The 6,457-nt window shown below is 41.2% G+C and overlaps 1 protein-coding gene across 3 annotated transcripts in view; it reads left to right on the forward strand.

Annotated features, from left to right (window-relative positions):
- spata17 (spermatogenesis associated 17) overlaps positions 1-3,913 on the forward strand; it is a 43,352-nt gene extending 39,439 nt beyond the window's left edge. For all 3 annotated transcript variants that reach the window (XM_028584423.1, XM_028584444.1, XM_028584435.1), the window contains exon 10: positions 3,774-3,913. The gene's annotated coding sequence lies outside the window, so the exon portion shown is untranslated. The remainder of the gene's footprint in view (positions 1-3,773) is intronic.
- Positions 3,914-6,457: the final 2,544 nt, after the last annotated feature.

Here is a 6,457-nt window from a genome sequence, read left to right on the forward strand (position 1 = left end):
TGTGTGAATAATTGCAGTTATTGATTTATCCTTTGTAAAGGTAATTGAAATAATTTAAGAAAGTATTAATTTATTGTCATGCCCTGTCCTGGAGAACTGACCAGTTAGTAAGTTTTCAGATACAAAAGTACGCATGCGCACATACATACACACACAGACAAGCAAATGCATTCTGTACTAGGATTGCGTACGGTACATCAACTGTGTGTAGATGTGTGTAGATGTTAAGATCAGTCTTAAAATGCATCAAGATCTGTTTAGCGATTGTTTCCATGGTGTTGCGTTTCTCAAGCCTTGCTGCACTAATGTCATCCTGTATGCAAAATTACCAGAAATACTGTCAGTATGTGTTGTTATCTTGTATTACGGCACGTGGTGCTGAAGGAACACATATTTTTCTAATATAATAAGAATGTTTTGCAGTAGTAAATCAAAATGACAACTCGAAACATACACCTTGTGAAGGGTTTGGAATTTGACTACTGTAAAAACTTTATAACTGTGTGCTTGCATTTCTGCAAGTTTCTGTGTGTGTGTGTGTGTGTGTGTGTGTGTGTGTGTGTACTGTATGTATGTGTCCTGTCTGACAGTATGCTGTTCACTGTTGTGCTAAGCTTAAGTGGCAGTGGGGTTAGCCTCTTTCAGAAACAGCACAGCCACAAATTGATGTGACACTTTGAACCCCCCCTTCCCCCCTCTCCCTCCCCACCAGCCCACCACCTCCCACAAACACACACCAATCAGCCTCCAGTTAAAAGGAGGTTCCACCAGTCTCGTTTTCTTTCTGCATCCCAGCTTTCACAGCTCTACAGTGTGGGCTAGGGTAGGTTTGGGGGGTTACAGCATGTGTGTATGTGTGTGCGTGTGAGCGTGTGCATATGTGTGTGAAGGAGCTGTCACACAGGGCTGGCATCACCATCCAGTTTGCCATCTCTTCTTCAGCTTGACAAGTCCCTGCTCCCTACCCCATGGCTAACACACACACACACACACACACACACACACACACACACACACACACACACACATGGTATATATACACACACACATATGTGATTACACCGATCACAAACTCACATACACTGTATAAATACATACAATTAATACATTAATAAGCACAAACACACACACACACACACACACACACACACACACACACACACACACACACACACAAATGTATCCAGATGCACAGGCAACCACATGGTGCATATTACACAATGAATGTGTTTCACAAACAACACAGCATGCTCTAAAAACCGTGACAGTATCACATCACATTACATCATTGTTACCGAAAACTGTTGAAAAGCTGAATTTAGAATTTCCTTCAAGTTTTGTGTACAAGAGTTTCTCTTTGTGTGGCATCACCGTTTGGTCGTTTGTGTGTGTAAAACATGTGTGTGAGATCTTCTCCACAGTTGTTGGCGTCAGATTGCGGAGGGCTTCTGTTTGTTACAAGGACAGGCTTGTCCCCGCCCCCAGGCGTCTGCATTACGATGATTGTCATGGCGATGGAGTGTGAGTGACAGGCGGGATCACATGTGGTAGCCGGGGAGCAGGAAGCCCGCACCGCCCAAGTCCCTGACATTAGTTTGTCCTTCATCAAAACTTTACACTCGTTTATAACTACTCACTCCCTCTGTTGCAAAATCTCTCTCATTTACTTCTTTTTTTTAACCATCTGTCTCTCTCATGTACTGATCTCTCTTTCTCCCTTTTATTTATCTTTCTTCGGTTCTTTCTCTCTCATTTACATTTCATTTAATACTCTTATATCTCCACTTCTCTTTCTCTCCCCTTCTCTCTCTCTCTTTCTCTCATTTACTTCTCAATTTTTTTTTTTCTTCTGAAAAACACACTGCAAGTCATATGCACAATGCATTCCCCAACCACCCAGGCTGGTTATTAAAGTGGGCTCAGAAACACCTATAGAACACACGTGTGTGTGTGTGTGTGTGTGTGTGTGTGTGTGTGTGTGTGTGTGCGCAATGCATTTTTATCCATGTGCATTTGCCTCAGCAGTTTTTATTTGTCAAGATGTATATGTTGATGCAAACTTATGCGTGTGTGTATGTACCCAAATGCATGTTTATGAGTGTGTTTTGGTGAGAGAGCTAGAGCTTTTTGTGCATCACAGCAGAAAAGGAGGTCAGGGTTTGCATGGAGACTCAGGCATTTATCATTAGCCTGCTGCCGCTGCCGGTAATGTTGCCTGTTACAGCCGTGATTAAGAGCCCCGCTTAGTTCCAGCAGCCGGTGCAGACGCACAAACACACTTACATGTGTGGTACCAACTACGTCTGTAGTTTTACAGGAAACTGCCTCTTTTACACCCAGTTTAGTTCATGCGTTCATGTTAGTGTGTGTTTGTTGTTTGGGGGCTGAGCTGTACATGGTCTCTAACTGCGAGGAGGCTTCAGGGCCTGATGAGAAACCTGTCACAGTCACTCATGAAAAGAGCAATTCACTGCTACACCCACACACACACACACACACACACACACACACACACACACACACACACACACACACACACACACACACACACACACACAGCAGGGAAGTTGCACATGGTGAATGTATTTGTGAATCATAATGGATGTATGTGCACCTTTGTCCCCATTTACAAAAGCCAGAAAACTCTCATGGCAACCTTAAACCCGAGACACACCAACCAGACGGCCGACCGTCGACAGAAAAGCCAGTCGGAATGATCAGTCGGGTCCCCGAGGTCCAAAAAACTGCCTCGGAAAAACACTGAGGCGACACCGACTTGAGAAACGTAATACGTCTCCATAGCAGCAGGCGGCGCTACTCTGTATTGTTGCCCAAGAAATGAAAACCGGCAGCTGATAACACAAACGAGTCACGTGGATTTGTTTTCTCCGGAAATTCAAAGCCAGACTGTCATGGCGGCCATTCAGAATACGATCTCATATTGTACTAAAGTAGTTCACTGAAACGTGTTTCTGAAAACATTTTAAGCGAGAAATAGGCCATGCAGTTGCTGAATCTGTCTTCATTTCAGATCGACAAAGGTCAGTTTAAAAGATTTTCGTCAGATTTTGAGAGACTCTAGTCACGCTGGTCCTGCTCGTCATTTTTGGCTGAGTCCCGACTGGCCTGGCTCCGACTGAACATGTCAGGTCGGCCAAAATGAAGGCCGACAGCCCCTCAGACGGACGATGGCACGGAACACACGGAACACACTCGAGTCACCAACCGATTATCGGCTTGGTGTGTCTCGGGCTTTAGTGTAATTCAGCCATCTTCATTGGAAAAGGGTATTTTTGTTCAGAAGTATATAAAGAAAATCAACTTAAAACCACTTTTGCCTCTCTACACATAATCACATGCTCATCATAAAACACTACATAATTGCATCCTTAACAACTCTACTTCAATTTGATTCAATTTCTTCAGATTGCAGAAATTATTCAGTATGTATCCAGATACAAAGAGAGCAAGATGCACAGGCATTGACTACAGATGAATATAAGACAGTCTGTGTTCCCTGTTGCACAGGTCATCTCCTAATTGTCTTGGGCCTGTGATTGGTTTGCAGAATTTTTTAAATGGATGAAAAATTACTTTTTTGACACATTTGAAGTGGGTGACCACCGGTGTTTATTTTGTTTTAACCTTCTATTAGCCTTATGTTTGAACTCTGATATTTTAACTTGATGAAGGCAGAACAAGATTGAATGTCCTTCCTTTTCTCTATTTTTTCCCATTCACCCCCCACCCCGCCTTGCCTCTCCTCCCTCCAGCCGGTCAACACTGTTCGCCACTAACAACATCTTTGACGTGAAGTGTGCTCCTCTGTACTCCAAGGCAGCATCATTGTGTGACACACCTCCTTCTGGCCTGAGAAAATTGAGAGAAGTACAAATAAAGATTGCTTAATGTATTTATTATATTGTTTTTATTTCAGTGCCTGATGTGTTCAGTGCCTCACGTGAACATTTTCTTTCTTTGAGTCTTTAAGTTCAGCGTCACTGAATGGGAATGTGCAAAAAAAGCAGGTCTAATCTGGTGACTCATTCTAAGAGATAGCAAGTATGCCTGTAGGCAGTGATAGTGCCAGCATTCTAAATATATCGCAAACTATTTCTATCACAAATCAATTTTGTGTCAGGTGAGAAACACCCATCACATGAATAATTTTCAATGAATGCAGAAGTTCACTTTCCTTTTTAGCAATAAAAGGCCAAAAGCAGCCTTGGTACTTACATTTGGTGATTTCACAACCATTCATTGATTGTGAACACAACAAAATAATTCATAAACATTGTTTAATTCTACTATTTGGCCAGTCTGTATAAGGAAGTGTAGTATTTTTATAATATGATACAAGATGCCAGGTTTTGTGTCATTATAGATGTCACATGGATTTGAGATCACACCATGGCTAAAATGATGATACAAATCATACCGTTATTACTAATATATAATAATCCTGTAGGATTGGAGCAACATGCTAGATTTTAAAGATGGCTTGCTGGGGGTCATTGAGGACCAAATTGGATTTCAAAAAGGTCCAATATTTGTGGCTGATCATGTTGGCTAATTCAACATATAATTGTGACTGAATTACACAGTTTTTGACTTTGATGTATACTAGACTTGCTCCCTGTTAACTGACCTTTAGTTATCAGAAAATGTGAATTTAACATATCACATTTCTTGTTTTGTCCGACCAACTATCCAAAACCCAAATCACAGAAGACTAAGAAAACCATAACATATTCACATTTGATAAGTTGAAACTAGTAATTTCTTTTTTGCATATTTTGGTTAAAAACCAAAAAGAAACAATAATTAAGTAATTGTTTCAGCTCTAAAAAATAGTTGAAACAATATCTTCCTCAGATGTATCAACTTCCTTTATTCTGATACCTTTTGAAATACTTTATTTAAAATTTGATTCTACATTATTTAGACCAGCACTGAACTTTGTCTTGAAGTGAAGACTTCACATGACACCTTCTCCTGCTAGGCCCTGAGGCAGGACTTTATCACATAGTTGGCTGTTTTGATGATGAAGTATAAAGTGGTTTCATTGTCTCTACTCTCCATCACTTTCTGTCTCCGTCACAGACATAGGACACAGAAGTTTTATTATTTATTATTATTTTATTAAGCTACTCGTTAATTCTCTCAAACTTCCCCGTCTTAATTTTTTCCTTCACATTCTTTTTCTTCTTTTTTTTCCTTTCTGTTTGTCTTCCCTCGTCTTCTCTTCCTCTCCTCCGTGTTGCTGGCATTCCCCCGAGCCTGTGCTATAAGGCGTGGAAGAGGAGCAGAGACAGAGCATTTAGTAATGGCTTCTTAATGGGCTTGTCGACAGCCACATTAGAGCGCACAGGCAGCGGGCGAGGCCGGGCAACGATATGCCAAGCCAGATGCCATGCCAGCTGTGGCACTCCACTCTCTCACTCACACTCTCATTTGTAATCACATTTCTCATACGGATGGACACCATGTGCGTAAAAGAGAGAAAGCAGACAGACAGACATGTCCTCTCCCAATTCCTGTCAGTATATTCTTTTCATCTGCTCTGTTCTGTTTGTTTCTATCTTGCTCTGCTGCACTGGGTTCTTCTAATTCAGTCTTAGGCTGCAACAAAACTGTTTTTAGGTTTTTTTACCAGGGTGTAGTGGTATGAAAAAACATAAATAAACTGATCGATAGTCAGTGAATGCAACTTAAACAAAAATTGGAGGTCATCAACACTGTGATAACTTTGTACTCACCATTTGTTGAGATCTAAACAAATGGCAATTATGCTAAAAAAAGAAGTACAACGGAGCAAGAAACACAGGCAGTCAGAGGATCATACAGGTTTTAAACAAACCCACGGGCAATTAGAGCCACAGTAGTTCAGGCACGGAAGAAAGGTTACAGTTACACGTTACAATAGGCGGTCCATTCAAACATTTAGCGCTCATTCAGTCAGCATACAACGCTGAGCTCTACATCCTCGCTGCTACATCTTTGCTGCTACACCGCTGCTTGCTTTCAGAAATGTAACTCCCCAGTCTCCTCCTGCATGAGCATTTAGTTGTATGTGAATTTTGAATGTTTTACCCGTGTTCATGTTCATTAAATGTTGTGTATCACAGGCTCTGCCAGTGCTCTGCTCAAGCCTGCTCAGATCTGTTCCAAAGAATCCCAAGGGAATTAAGGTAATGAAAAAAACAAGAAAGGAAAAAATAATGAAGAGCAGGAAAAGGGAGGAAACATAAATCAAAAAGAAGAGTATAAGTTACAAGTTTAGCAACTGAGTGTGTAAGAGAACGCTGCAAGAAGGAGAGAAGGAATAGTTTGATAAAGTGAGGGGAAAAGGATGTCAGAGATAAGGTGGAGTGATTAAATGAATAGATGGATGATCGAATCAATTAATGAATGTTAATGTGCTACAGTGTAACCAGGGACTGGAATGTCATTGTCA

This window comes from Perca flavescens, chromosome 1 (genome assembly GCF_004354835.1).
Source record: "Perca flavescens isolate YP-PL-M2 chromosome 1, PFLA_1.0, whole genome shotgun sequence".
NCBI lineage: Eukaryota > Metazoa > Chordata > Actinopteri > Perciformes > Percidae > Perca > Perca flavescens.